Source organism: Balaenoptera musculus, chromosome 16 (assembly GCF_009873245.2).
Source record: "Balaenoptera musculus isolate JJ_BM4_2016_0621 chromosome 16, mBalMus1.pri.v3, whole genome shotgun sequence".
NCBI classification, from domain to species: Eukaryota; Metazoa; Chordata; class Mammalia; order Artiodactyla; family Balaenopteridae; genus Balaenoptera; species Balaenoptera musculus.
In genome coordinates, this window is record NC_045800.1 from 64,498,168 (window position 1) to 64,511,596 (window position 13,429).

At 52.7% G+C, this 13,429-nt stretch overlaps 1 protein-coding gene across 2 annotated transcripts in view; it reads right to left on the reverse strand.

Annotated features, from left to right (window-relative positions):
* The window catches only part of COL13A1 (collagen type XIII alpha 1 chain), a 279,468-nt gene that overhangs the window by 203,472 nt on the left and 62,567 nt on the right, over window positions 1-13,429 (reverse strand). Inside the window, exon 2 of one of the 2 annotated variants that reach the window (XR_005016754.1) lies at window positions 9,423-9,495. The exons of the other annotated variant lie outside the window; for it this stretch is intronic. The gene's annotated coding sequence lies outside the window, so the exon portion shown is untranslated. The remainder of the gene's footprint in view (window positions 1-9,422; window positions 9,496-13,429) is intronic. 2 annotated transcript variants of the gene reach the window in all.

The following is a 13,429-nucleotide window of genomic DNA, read 5'->3' on the forward strand; positions in this document are numbered from 1 at the left end:
AGTAATGTCTCAAAAAACTGAAATCAGGGCTTAAAAGTGAGCTGATTATGGAGCCACAAAACCACAACTTCCATTCCCTCTATTATTATCACACACACAGCCACCTCCACGGCCAACACAAGCACACCACTGCCTCAGCACAGGTCCGCCCAACTCCTCCAGTAACCTGGGGCCTCTTCTTGGGTATCAGGTACGGAAAAATTTAACTGAGTCGGCAAAACCGGAGGAGTTAAAGGGAATACAGACTGGTGTGTGTGTGTGTGTGTGTGTGTGTGTGTGTGTGTGTGTGTGCGCTTTGGTGTGTGTGCTGGGTCTTAAAGCCACATCATAGGGCTTTGGATTGATCTGTCTATCCTGTAACACTTGTAGCACCTGAAATTTGTAACACAGTTGACTGTAACTCCCATCATTTCTCCTCCCCTTAGAAGTGGGAGAGTGAAGAGGAAAAAAAAAAAAACCAAGAATTTTTCTTGCAATTTTCCCAAGAAGAAACTCGGGCCCAGAGAAGTTAAGTGACTTGTCTAAGGTAGCCCAGTGAATGAGAACTAAATCCAGGCCTGGAAGCCAATCTGAGTCCCTTGCTGGACAGTTCCCAACAGGAGGTGGGGTCAAAGGCTGCTGTTGGCCCGCCTCCTTGTGTCTCCTCCTGCTCCTGGGGCATCTCAAGGGGTGTCCTCCTCTCTGCTCCTCAGGGGCCCCGGGAGGAGGGGCATCGGCCAGTGGGCTCCATGTCCTGCTCGATGGGCCTTCCCTGTGGGACTTCACGGATCAGGAACACTCGAGGCCCTGGCCTTCCTGAGCCGGCTAGAAATAAAGCCATGAACTAGACCCACGCAGTCCCTGCCCTCATGGAGCTTACGATCAGTTTCTCACTCAAGGAGTCTTGCCTTGACTTCCAGAGCAGGGCAAATGAAGGGGCGAGGTGAGGGGCAGGACAGCCCCCAACCCCCAGAGGGGGCATGTGAGGGCTCATCCCCGTCTGACAGCAAGGAGGGATGCAGGAGGCAGTGACAGCTGGTCCCGGCTACACTGTGGCTGCAGCAGGCAAGCTGAGCTCTGCGGATGGAGAGTGTGGGACAGTGGACCCCTCTGGTCACCGCTGGCCCGAACTGAAACATCTACCTTCCTCCAAGCCCCAGGCGTGTCTCCCGGGCCGGCCAGACCCTACAGTCACCGGTTCACAAGCTACAGAACAAGGGGGCCCCTTCAGGTGGTCTCGTGGAAACTGTTCACCGTACAGAGAAGGACATGGGGTCCAGAGAGGGGGAGAGGTCTTCCCCAGGTCCCCCAGTGGATTATGGGAGAGCCAGGCTTCCCAGCTCCCACACCAGTGCTCTTTCTACTGCAGCACCCAGCTAGGGTCTCAGGGTGACCTGGTCACTGGAGGGGACAGCTGATATCCCTGGAAGCCCAGCCACAGTCCCCAGGGCAGAGCACCCAGGAGATCTGCTCCTCGTCTTTCCATAACAGATGAGACCCCCCACTGCCCAGTATGCTTTGGAGGATAGAGCCTGTAGGTCTGGGCCGTTCCTGGGTCCAGGACACCAGCCTGAGAGGTGATGTGCACAGCCGTCTGCCGTCTTCCATGGCTGGAGCAGCCAAGGCCAGCTGACTCCTCCAAGATGAAGGCCGAGGAGTCCCAAAGAGGGAGGGAGGTTTCCAGCACTGCCAGGCAGAGGAGAGCAATTTCAAAGTCGAACAGGTCCCAGCTCTTTCATCCCTTCGCTGCTCCATACTACTGGCCAGGGGACCAGGGTGGGCGAGCAGAGGCTACAGCCTTGGCCAAGACAGCCATGTGGACAGCCTCACAGGAGGCCCTTCCAGAGGCAGGAAAATTGCTGGCGCCTGCATCGGTGTGGAGCTGTCAACCCACACTGGGGAAGGGGCTCAGTGCTGGCCTCTTTCAGGTCAGGACAACCCAGAACCTTCTTAACCATAGGAAGCTGAGGTGGGGAGGGGGGCATTCTAGGGTCCCACAGACGGTGAGTAGGAGAGTCTAGGTGGAACCAGGCCTCCTGATCCTCAGTCCCTTCTGCCATCTATCCCCTCCTCCAAGAAACAGTGTCCAGAAGGAGGGAGGAACCCCAGGCACGAGGAGAGACAGCACTCAGAGAGTTCTAGGGTTCACCTTCTCTCAAGGCCCTTCTGTGCCTCAGTTTCTCTCTCTGGAAATAGAGCCAATTTTTCTTGACATTCCCCTGGCTGAGAGGCTCCATGTTCTGGAAATGCTTCATTGCAGAGCCCTGGAGATCTCTCCCTCCCTGCTACACCCCAGCCATGCTGTCTTTGCTTAGCCTGGCCAAGCTTCTGCCACCGCAAAGCCTTTGTCCGTGCTGTCTCTCTGCCTGCAGCACCATGCCCTCTTCTCCCAGGTGTCCCTGACGGATGAGTGTAGCGGGGAGACAGGCTCAGGACAAGCCCTGGGCTCCAACATCAGATGGGAAGGATGGGGAGGAAGCAGCAAAGGAGAGCAAGAAGGGCGAGAACTGGGGAGAGCAGTCCCAGGAGCTGGGGAAAGAGAGTCACGGGTCAAACAGCAGTCAGCGGCAGGGGTGGGCTCCAGCCAGATGCCCTGGTTTAAGTCCAACATCCTGTCCTCCTTGCCCATCACCCCAGGCTGCAAGATGATGCTGGTGAAGGGTCTCGAGAAGAAACAAGGATGTGGACTCTCTGTGCCACTCATCTCTGAGCCTTTGTTCAGCCAGTTTCTCCCTGGAATGCCCTCCCCACCCTATGTCTACTTGCAAATCCAGCCCATAACTGAGAGCCGAACCTGAGTGCCTCCCCTCCCTGGTTACAAGGCTGTCCTGTACGCCCACCCAGTGGGACCTTTCCCTCCTCTGAGCCAATATCCTTCTTCCAGGTCCTCTCCCCTGCAGGATCCAGAGAAAGGAGGACCCTGAAGCTCTATCTCCCAGGCTCCCTCCACATTCCCTCCCTGAGTCCCTTCTGGAATGAGATAAATATGGCCCGTGAATATCTGTCCAGTCTGCCCGCCTCCCCACACCTCTGCCCGCCCTGGGTCCGGCTCGCCGTGTGTCACTCGTGGGCCACACAGGGTCTTCCTGCCTTTCGTCTCGCCCCTCTGGATTTCTCTCTTAATCAGCACTGTGATGCTGTCGCTCCTTCGCTGCAAACCCTCAATGACTCCCCACTGCCTGTAACTCTGTGGGGACACCCAAGGCCGCTCCTGCCCTAGCTCCAGGCCACCTTTCCGGCCTCGCCCTCCCAGTTGGTGCCCCGAATGCTCTGTCTGCTCTTCCTCACACTGGCCCTGAGTTTTGGGCTCCTGATTCTTGCACACACCAGAGTTCCCGCTCTCCAACTGGGGAAACCACTCTCCCTTCTACAGCCACTTCAAGTGTGACCTCTTCTGCAAGGCCTCCCTCAGATGCTTCCAGCCCTTCCTACCACACATGAGGCAGACAGCTGTGTGAGGACATCCACGGATTGCTCCTGCGCTTCCAGCTCCCCTGCTCCTTGAGGCCAGAAATCTCCTCTTCTGCTTGTGCATGCCCTGCCCCAGAGTGCGGCTGTCCTAGATCTTGAGACATGTTTATGGAATGGAAAACCCAGCGCAGCCTTTAGAAGCAGAGCCTGTCTCTCCCAGGACCACAGAGCCCAGGAAAGCCTCCCCACTTCATTCCTGGCCTGTCACCCCCATATCCCCTTCCCTGGATGATGTCTTAAGAGGGAACACAGGGCTTTGCTGGTGGCGCAGTGGTTAAGAGTCTGCCTGTCAATGCAGGAGACGTGGGTTCGAGCCCTGGCCCGGGAGGATCCCACATGCTGCGGAGCAACTAAGCCCGTGCGCCACAACTACTAAGCCTGCGCTCTAGAGCCCGCGAGCCACAACTACTGAGCCCGTGTGCCTAGAGCCTGTGCTCCGCAACAAGAGAAGCCATGACAATGAGAAGCCCGCGCACCGCAATGAAGAGTAGCCCCCGCTCGCCACAACTAGAGAAAGTCTGCGCACAGCAACGAAGACCCAACGCAGCCAAAAATAAATAAATAAATAAATAAATAAATAAATCTATTTTTAAAAAAAAATAGGAGGGAACACAACCTTTCGTGCCACAGGGAGAAGGAAGGCAAATTCTCACTAGGGTGTAAATGGCCGATATCCAGCTGCTCTTGAGAACCTGTCAGGTCCTACAAGCCTGAGGACTCCACCGGGGCTGGGGAGGGAGGGTGAAGGGCGTGGCCCAGGGCTGGTCAGCATCCTGGCCAGAGCCCTGAGTGCAGTGTCTCCCAGTGGCCCTGTGATTCTGGCTCCAGAGCCTCCTCCACTGGTTCTAGGGGGTCCCTGGCTCAGCCTGCAAGGCCCAGCTTGTTGGGGAGGGAGGGTGCTGGGCAGGGATACGGAGCCCAGCTCCTTTCCTCCTGTGTAAACAGATGACTTAAAGGCTTAGGGGCAGAAAAATAAATAGCCCTGCTGGCCACAGCTGGCCTTGGCCCCAGGAAGCTCACTTTTCCTTTGGGAAGCAGCCTCTGCCTTGGAAGCTCTGGGACACTTGGCACCCACCCCCTCCCCAGCCACCCACCAGCCTGGGAGGAGGGCCTGGCTTGGCTTCCTACTACTCCCCCTCCCTAGGTTCCAACCACAAGGAAAAGGGCACTTCCCAGATTCCCATCCTCTCTATGAAAAATCCCACATATGCAAATGATGTTGGGGAAAAGAAGGGCACACTGGGACTGGCCCCTAGAAATCACGGGGTGCACATGAGATGGCATAGGGGTGCAGGGGTGACCTGCACCGGCTTCCGTGTGAGCCCAGAACTGCCGCTGGCTCATTGGGTGAGCCTGGGCCAGTGACATGACCTCCCTGCATCTAGGCTGCCTAGAGAATGGGGACAGTAATAGTACCTGTCCCACAAGGTTGTTGCCAGGGTTAAATGAGATAATATGTGTAGAGCACAGCTGGCACATAGTGAGTGCTCCACAAACGGTAGCTATTATTGTTATTTTATGATTGTTAATGCCACCTGGCTGCTGCCCTTGGGATCTGAATCCTACCCAAAGAAGCCAGGCCTGGCCCACTTCACACCCTGGGGTGGGAGGCTGAAGACCCCAGGCTCACCCCCATGCCCAGCTTTTTTTTTTTTTTAATAGATCTTTATTGGAGTATAATTGCTTCACAATACTGTGTTAGTTTCTGCTGTACACCAAAGTGAATCAGCCATAAGCATACATATGTCCTCATATCCCCTCCCTCTTGAGCCTCTCTCCCACACTCCCTATCCCACCCCTCTAGCTCATCGCAAAGCACCGAGCTGATCTCCCTGTGCTATGCTGCTGCTTCCCACTGGGGCGAAGTGAGAGTAGCATTGACATATATACACTACCATGCCCAGCTTTGTGCGAACACTACCCTGAATCTCTGAACAAAATACACCCTCTCCCCTCCAACATCAACATAACCTCCACCCAGATGTCTGCTCTCTGTTGACACCCAGCACTGAGCTTTGAAAACATCTGGATGGTGTGTTTTGGCTCTTTCTGCAAGTCCAGATGTTTGGGCAGCATGTGAACTCCCCTTTCCGGCCTCCCCGAGGAGTGGAGTTGGGGGCTCAGCATGCAGTGGCGGACATCTGCGACTGCAGGGAGCCCAGCCCTCCCCTGCCCTAAGCCGGGCCTCCCGACCGACCGGGGCCCTCACATGGGAAGTGGGGATGGGGTCAGTCTGCCTGCTGTGGGCCACCCCCCTGCACAGTGTGAGAACCAGATGGCCCCCTTGCTGGGAGGCTGGGAGGCAGGCCAGGAGGGGCGCTTAGGGCTGGCAGGGGGCAGGAAAGGGCACAGGGTTTCTGCAGACCTGAAGCCTGGGGACCGGGAGTGAGGAGACCTGGGTTCTAATCCTGGCTATCCTATGCAATTGCTGTGTGACCTTGGGCAAGTCACTCTCCCTCTCTCGGCCTTGGTTCCTGCACTGAACAGTCAGGGGCCTGGGCTAGAGCAGGTTACTAAGTCTGGCTGGCATTGGAACCCCCAGAAGGCCTGTGAGACCCCGGCCCTCCCACCCAGTCACCAGCCCCCACCACCGAGATTCTGGTTCACCAGGTCTCAGGTAAGAACCCCTGGGAATTTTTAACAAAGGCCCCTAAGGTGTGCCTCCAGGTATGGGAGCCACTGGCCCAGACGGTGTGTAAGAATCTGCTGACCTTCTGGTGGCCTCTGCCTGATGTCCCCTGGACCTGGTTCTTACAGTCACTCTGGAAGGCTGACGTCAGCCTGCCCTGGCCTCAGACAAGCACAGAAGCAGAGCCTGTAGTCGGGCTGGGCAGTGTCAGCAGGGGGTGTGTGCTAGATGAGGCACATAGATCTGGGTGTGTGGTGGAAAAGGGCTGTGCGAGTGGGGAGTGAGAGTGTGTCTGTCTAGAAGTGTGTGCTGGGTGTGCGTGTCATCAGAGTGTGTGTGTGTGTGTGTCCACTCAGCACCCAAGGCTGGGTTCTGCATAGCGAACTGCTCTCCTGTCACCTCTGTGTTTCTGAGGACAGACAGGTGCCAAAATGGCCCAGGAAGGTCCTCTTGCCCTTTACCTGCCCTCCGGGTGAGAGAGTGGATGCTTGTCCCCATGGGGAGTTGCAGAGCTGGGCACTGGCCTGGAACGCACTGCGGTCAGTGGCTAGGAGGGGGCAGGGTCTGGGTCAGGCAAGAAGCAGGCTGGACAGCCAAGCCCAGCTATTCAGCTCACCCTGCACTGAGGCCTTGACAAAGCTGGAGACTTGGGGAGGCAGCAGATCCACAGAGATACCCCTCCCACAAGACTTCCAGAACTTCTGAGTGGCCTTAAGCCTGGGCAGAAGTCCCGTGGACCCTTCAATTCTACCTGTTTTCATTCAACTCACTAATGGTCTGAACTGAGGGACACCCCCTCCAGTATCCAGGTTGCTGTTGCTATCTTGCCCTCTTCTGCATCCTGTATGGGACCCATTTACTCTTTCTTTTTCCTCGAGATGAGTCGGTCTCATCCAGCTACACACACACCCACACCCACACATACACACACACACACACAAACATACCTCTGCAGGTGGGGAAATCCCAGGATCTCCTGTTTTCAGACCCCCCTCTCAGCCCCTGGCTGGTAGGCCTTCTGCTGTCTCCTGCTGGGATATCACGGAGCCCCAGCCTGACAAGGCATGACAGCTCTGAGTCAGGAGATCAGGTGTCTGCTCCCAGCACAGGCTTGGCATTGCTGGGGGATTCTGGGCCAGAGCGGGGCTAGGTTCAGTTGCAGGCAGATCCCAGCAGCCTCCATGGAGATTAAGCAAATAGGAATAACAATTAGGATCTCACTGAGCATTTCCTATGTGCCAAGCACTTTACATGTAATGGCTAAGTTGATGTCACAAGGACTGTAAGAGGTAAATACTATTATTATTCCTATTTTGCAGGGAGCCACTGAGGCCAGAGAGGTGAAGCAACTTGCCCAAGGTCACACAGGAAGTAAGCAATGGATATAGAATACAGAGCCACCATGTAAGTCCTTAACTGCTGAATCAGGTTACTTAACAGCGCCTTTTTCATTCCTGAACAATAACAATGTGCCAGGCCTGTGCTGAGCACTTTCCATGCATTCACTGATTTTGTGAGGGCCCTGCTTCTTTAAGGAGCAGAGCTGGAGGAAGAGGAAGCAGGAAAGGACACAAAGAAAAGCTTGGGCAGAGGGTTGTGGAAAGCTAAGGAGGGAAGCTCAGGATATGGCAGCAGTCAGCAAACTTTTTCTATAAAGAGCTAGACAGTAAATATTTTATATGGTCTCTGCTGCAACTACTCAACTCTGGCATTGCAGTGCAAAGCAACCACAGACACCATGTAAGCGAGTGTGATTGCGAGCCAATAAAACAGTATTTATGGACGATGAAATCTGAATATATGTAATTTTCACGTATCACAAAATAGTCTTATTTTTTTCCAACCATTTAAAAATGTAAAAAGAATTCTTAGCTTGTGGGCCTTACAAAAACAGGGGCTGGGATGGATTCGCCCCACAGGCTGTAATTTGCCAACTCCCATTTGGGTTTAGTTCACAAGGGCTGTGCTTTGTGGCTCTGTTGGCTCTGTTGGTTCCTGCAATTCTTCAGCCAGGTTGGAGCTCCTGTCCCGGGATGCTGCATCCTGACATCGAGCTGAGCGAGAGTTCTGAATGAGAGCTGGACAATGGTTACTCCTGACCCTGAGCTGGTATCCAGATCTAAGCCAGGAATTCCTTTACGGATTTGAGTTTTCAGCACCACCATTTCCTGGCTGAGTGATGTTGGGCAAGTTTCTTACTCTCTGAATTAAATGGGATCCCTTTCAGGTGCAAAGGAGAGAATTTCGACTCAACTGCTTAAGCTAAGAAGATTCATTGGCTCCTGTAATTGAAAAGTCCAGGAGCAGACATGAGTGCTTCAGGTATAGTTAGCTCCAGGTGCTCGAATAACATATTCTGAAGCCTGTCTCTTTCTACCTCTTGGCTCTGTGTTTCTGGGTTGACTTCATGCTCCATTACAATCACCCTAAGAGATGGTAGAAATGGACACCAGAAGCTGGAGGCTCCATCCTATCTGCTTATCAACCCCAGCTGAAAGCAAACTCTACTTCTCCAAACACTTAGCACATTTCCAAAAGATGCTCACAGGCTCTGGTTGCCAGGTCTGGGTCATGAAAGTCCTGCTGAATTAATCACCATGTCCAGAGGAAGTAGAATCCTTGTTTGCCCCTGCAGCCAAGGGGCAGGGTTGGCCCCCACTGAATCAGCACACACTGAGAGTAGGGTAAGGATGGCTTCTTAATGGAAAAAACAGAAGGAGGTGAATGGAGGCTGGGCAGGCAAGAGGAGCAGCTGCCTGCCATAGAATCAGAGGCTCAGCGTCCTCTTCTATAGAAGAGGAATTATGACCCCACCTCACAGTCAGTGTGGCAGTGGGAAACCAGAGCATCGTGACAACCCTAAGCCACCGTAGAGAGGAAGGAAGGAAACTAGGTGCGTGTGGTAGGCCTTTCATCTGGAGGACCTCTGACATTCACACCACAACCTCCTACTAAAGAAAGACCCACAGAATATAATCTGGTACAACTGCTGTGGAAAATAGCATGGCAGTTCCTGAAAAAATTAAAAATAGAATTACTGTATGATCCAACAATCCCACTTCTGGGTACACACCCAAAGAATTGAAAGCAGGAACTCAGATATTTTTACACCTACATTCACAGCAGCATTAAATCACAGTTGCCAAAAGGTGGAAGCAATTCAAGTGTTCGCGGATGGAGGGACAGATAAACAAAATGTGGGATATACACACAGGGAATATTATTCAGCCTTAACAAGAAATAAAATTCTGACACATGCTACCACATGATGAGCCGTGAGGACATGATGCTGAGTGAAGTAAGCCAGTCACAGAAAGGACAAGTACTGTGTGGTTCTACTCACAAGCGCCTCCTCTAGGAAGTGCCCAGACTGGTCCGACTCACAGAGACAGAAACTGGAATGCTGGTTGCCGGGGCTGAAGGAAGTGGGGAGAAGGGGTTACGGTTTAATGAGTACAAGGTTTCAGTCTGGGGGGAGGAAAAATTCCTGCAGATGGATGGCGGTGAAGCTTGCACAACAGTGTGAATGTAATTAATGCCACTGAACCACACACCTAAAAATCGTTAAAGTGGTAAATTGTTTTAGCACAATTTTAAAAAAATGTTCAAAAAAAGAAGAAAGTTCCACAGAGGACAATTCTTAACTCACAGATGATTAACTCAAAACTCCTTTCAGGGGCTTCCCTGGTGGCGCAGTGGTTAAGAATCTGCCTGCCAATGCAGAGGACACGGGTTTGAGCCCCTGGTCCGGGAAGATCCCACATGCCGCGGAGCAACTAAGCCCGTGAGCCACAACTACTGAGCCTGCGCTCTAGAGCCTGTGAGCCGCAGCTGCTGAGCCCGTGTGCCACAACTACTGAAGCCTGCGTGCCTAGAGCCCACGCTCCACAACAAGAGAAGCCACCACAATGAGAAGCCCGCACACCGCAAGGAAGGGTAGCCCCCACTCTCCGCAACTAGAGAAGGGCTGCGCACAGCAACGAAGACCCAACACAGCCAAAAATACATAAATTAATTAAATTAAAAAAAAAAAAAAAAACTCTTTTCAGCAGTCGAGCGAGGACGTCACTGGGGCAGACTCCTGGCCAGAGCCTCCAAACCACGCCAAGTGAGTGGCTGGGTCCCCCCCTGCAGACCAACGGAAAGAAAGGCTAAAAGCCTCTCTGTTCTGCATTTTAGGGCCAGTGGAGTTTGTTGTTGTTCTCGTTGAACACTTTCGCTCCTTCCCTCTCCACAGACATAGAACAGAAGCTTCCAGCACTGCCGTTTTCCCCACCCGAGATTGGGGGTCCTGCCTCTTGCATCCCTCCAACCAGGCCCCAGAGGGCCTCTTGCCTGGGTGGAGGCAGGAGGTTCAGGAGGACGAGCCTGGGGTCCCACACCTGTTGGTGGCAGAGCCGGGCCTGGACACTGAGATAGCCTTTCAAAGGCGGCACTCAACGACCGCAATCTATTCACGCGGTGACCATTCTGACCTTGAAAACTGCACCTCGACTAAGGTCACTCCGGCTTCAAACCCTCAAATGGCTCTTAGAATAAAATTCAAACTCTGTCCCACCCAGAAGATCCTCAGGCGCTGGCCCCTGGGGCTCTCCAGCCTCACCCCCAGCACCTGCTCCAGCTGCCCCAACACATGAGCACCTGAGGGCCTCTCTCTGCATTGCTGATTCCACCACTGTGAATGCCCTTCCTCCAGCTTTCCTTAGGGCTCCATCTAATCCTTCAGGCCTCAGCTCAAATAATATTGCCCCAGAGGCCTTCTCAGATGCCCTATCTAAAGTGGTCTTTCCCAGTGACGCTCTGGCTCTCCCCGGTTTGTTTCCTTCTTAACTCTCATCAGCTCAGCCGCCCAGAGGGGTGATGGTGGGTGAATAGCCGGCATCAAGCCGGCTGCAAAGGAAACTATGGCAGCCACCGCGCCCAGGTTCAACCCCATAGGACGCACCAAGCTCCGGCTTCCCCAGCAGCTGCCAGGAGGGGTCGGGCAATACAGTCCAGGATTACACAGCAGTCAATTACATGGTGGATGGGGAAGGACCAGCAAAACACCATCTGTTCTTTATCCCCCCGCAGAAGCTTGTTCTGAGACACAGTGGTTCCATAGGACCTCTCCAGGGACAGTCTGCATGACTGAGTAACCAGCTGTGTTTTCTGAGAAGCTGAGGCCTGCTCAGTAAAACACCACCTTGGTTTTGCTTTCCTTCCTCTCTGCTTTACTTCCCTCCCCTCACTCTTGCTTCCTGGGATTGTACCCCACAATCAAGCATTAGCACACAAGCTTTGCTGCAGGCTCTGTTTTCTGGGGAACCCAGGCTAAGGTGTTTACCTTGGTAAAAATCCGTACAACACCTAGCAAAAATATGTGCTATAGAATGTTGGATGGACGGAGGGATGGAGGGATGGATGGATGGATGGGTGGGTGGGTGGGTAGATGGATGGATAAGGGGGTGGATGGATGGACGGATAGAGGGATGGATAAAAATCTTCACTAATAGAGCACAATAAGGAACTTCCTCTTAGAGATGCAAATGTAGATACCCACATATTCAAGCTAAAAACACTGATGCACACAACCAGGGAAACACTGCCCTATACATGCTGTTCCCATTCTCCTTCCATATATTAAAAACACACACTCAGACATTCCCCCCTGACCTGTGTATAGTTCTGTCTCCTCCAGAGCAAGCCTCTTATGAGTGAACCAAGACTGCGTTTGTAGATTTGGAACAGAGGTCTCTGACACATAGAAGAAAACTCACCAGTGCATAGATAATCCTCTTGAAAAATGAGATCAGGCTGAACACACGTGCTCTTGCATTCCAAACACTGCTCTAAGAGCTCTGTGTACAAACTCACTGGATCCTCGCAGCACCCTCGGGGGTAGATACGATTACTTCTTGCCCCTTATAAGAAACGAGGTAACTGAGACACAGAGAGGTCAAGTACCTTCCCCAAGTCACCCAGCCAGCAAGAGGCTGAGACGGGATTTGAACCCATGGCTGTATTGCTCCAGCAGCTGTGCTCCTACACACTGTTCTTCTAGGGAGTAGAGACAATTCTGTTCTTCTTCTTCACCAGCCCAACCTAGTGATCCTGGTTTTCCCATCTTCCCAGCCAGGGCAGCCTTCGAGTAAGCCGAGCAGGCACTTGCGACCTCTCTTCAAGGTGACCCTCGCATATCCATGTAACAGCTGGCTTGGAGGGGAGACCCACCCCGAACAACCACTCACAGAAAGACCTGAAGGACTCCTTCCTCTGCTTGGGTCTACCACTTCAGTCTGAATGGAGATTTATGAGCCTCCACCTCCGTTCTCCAGATGGAAGCCCACTGGGGATTTTTCTCTCAGGTGAAGGGAAGCAGAGCGATGGACTAGGGAAAGGGCAAGGAGTGATGAAGGGAGGCCAAGAGTGGGAGGTGGCTCACCCCTTCCTGGCCCGCCCAGTGTGAGGACACCTATGTCATTCAACTCAAATGTCACCTCCCTAGAGATGCCTTCCCTCACCACAGTCTACAGCAGCCCTCTCACCTCCCCACGCCCAGGGGTCTCTGTAATTGTCTACCCTAACCCTCTTGGACACTGTCTTGCCTCTCTCTCTGCCTGTCTTCTTATCTGTCTCCTCGAACTCTAATGCACGCTCCGTGAGAGCAAAGGACCTTGGCTCAGCTGTATCCCCACACGTCCCATGGTGCCTAGCCCATTGTAAGTGTTTAATAAATATTTGTTAAATGAATGACTGGGAATGTCAACAAGCCCTTGTTGAATTAAGTCTCAGGCAAAAGAAACCAACAGTAGAACAACCTTCCAAACTTAGGAAATGACAAAAGGGGGAAAATCAGATAAGTGTTATTTTGTTTTTTCATTCTTGTTTGAGCTGGTTGATGTTATACTTTTTTTTCCTGCTTTGCATAAACTCAGGAGATGGAGCTTAGGTGGATCATAAGCAGGCTAGGTTATACAGCTGAACAGGTTGTGCACTGCACAACTCCAGGGAATGCCATCCATGGTGAAGTCTTGGGAAATAGCACTCCCAGGGGTTGTGCAGTACGCAACCTGTGCACCTGAGGGGGCAGCCCTGATAGCTGAATGGGGAGAGGAAGATGATAGCAAGGGAGAAACAAAGAGATGATTCAGTTTATGGAAAAAAGCGTTGGAACAGACCTAGGTGATCATCCACTTTAACTGTTCTCCCTTTCATTTTAAAAATAAGGAAAATGAGACCATGAAAAGTGAAATAACTTTACAAAGCAAAGAAGGAACAAAGCCACCCAGAATGCCACAAAATGCCAATAACATCAATACCATTACATCTCTGGTTATATATTTCATGACCTTGTGGTGGATAAAGGAG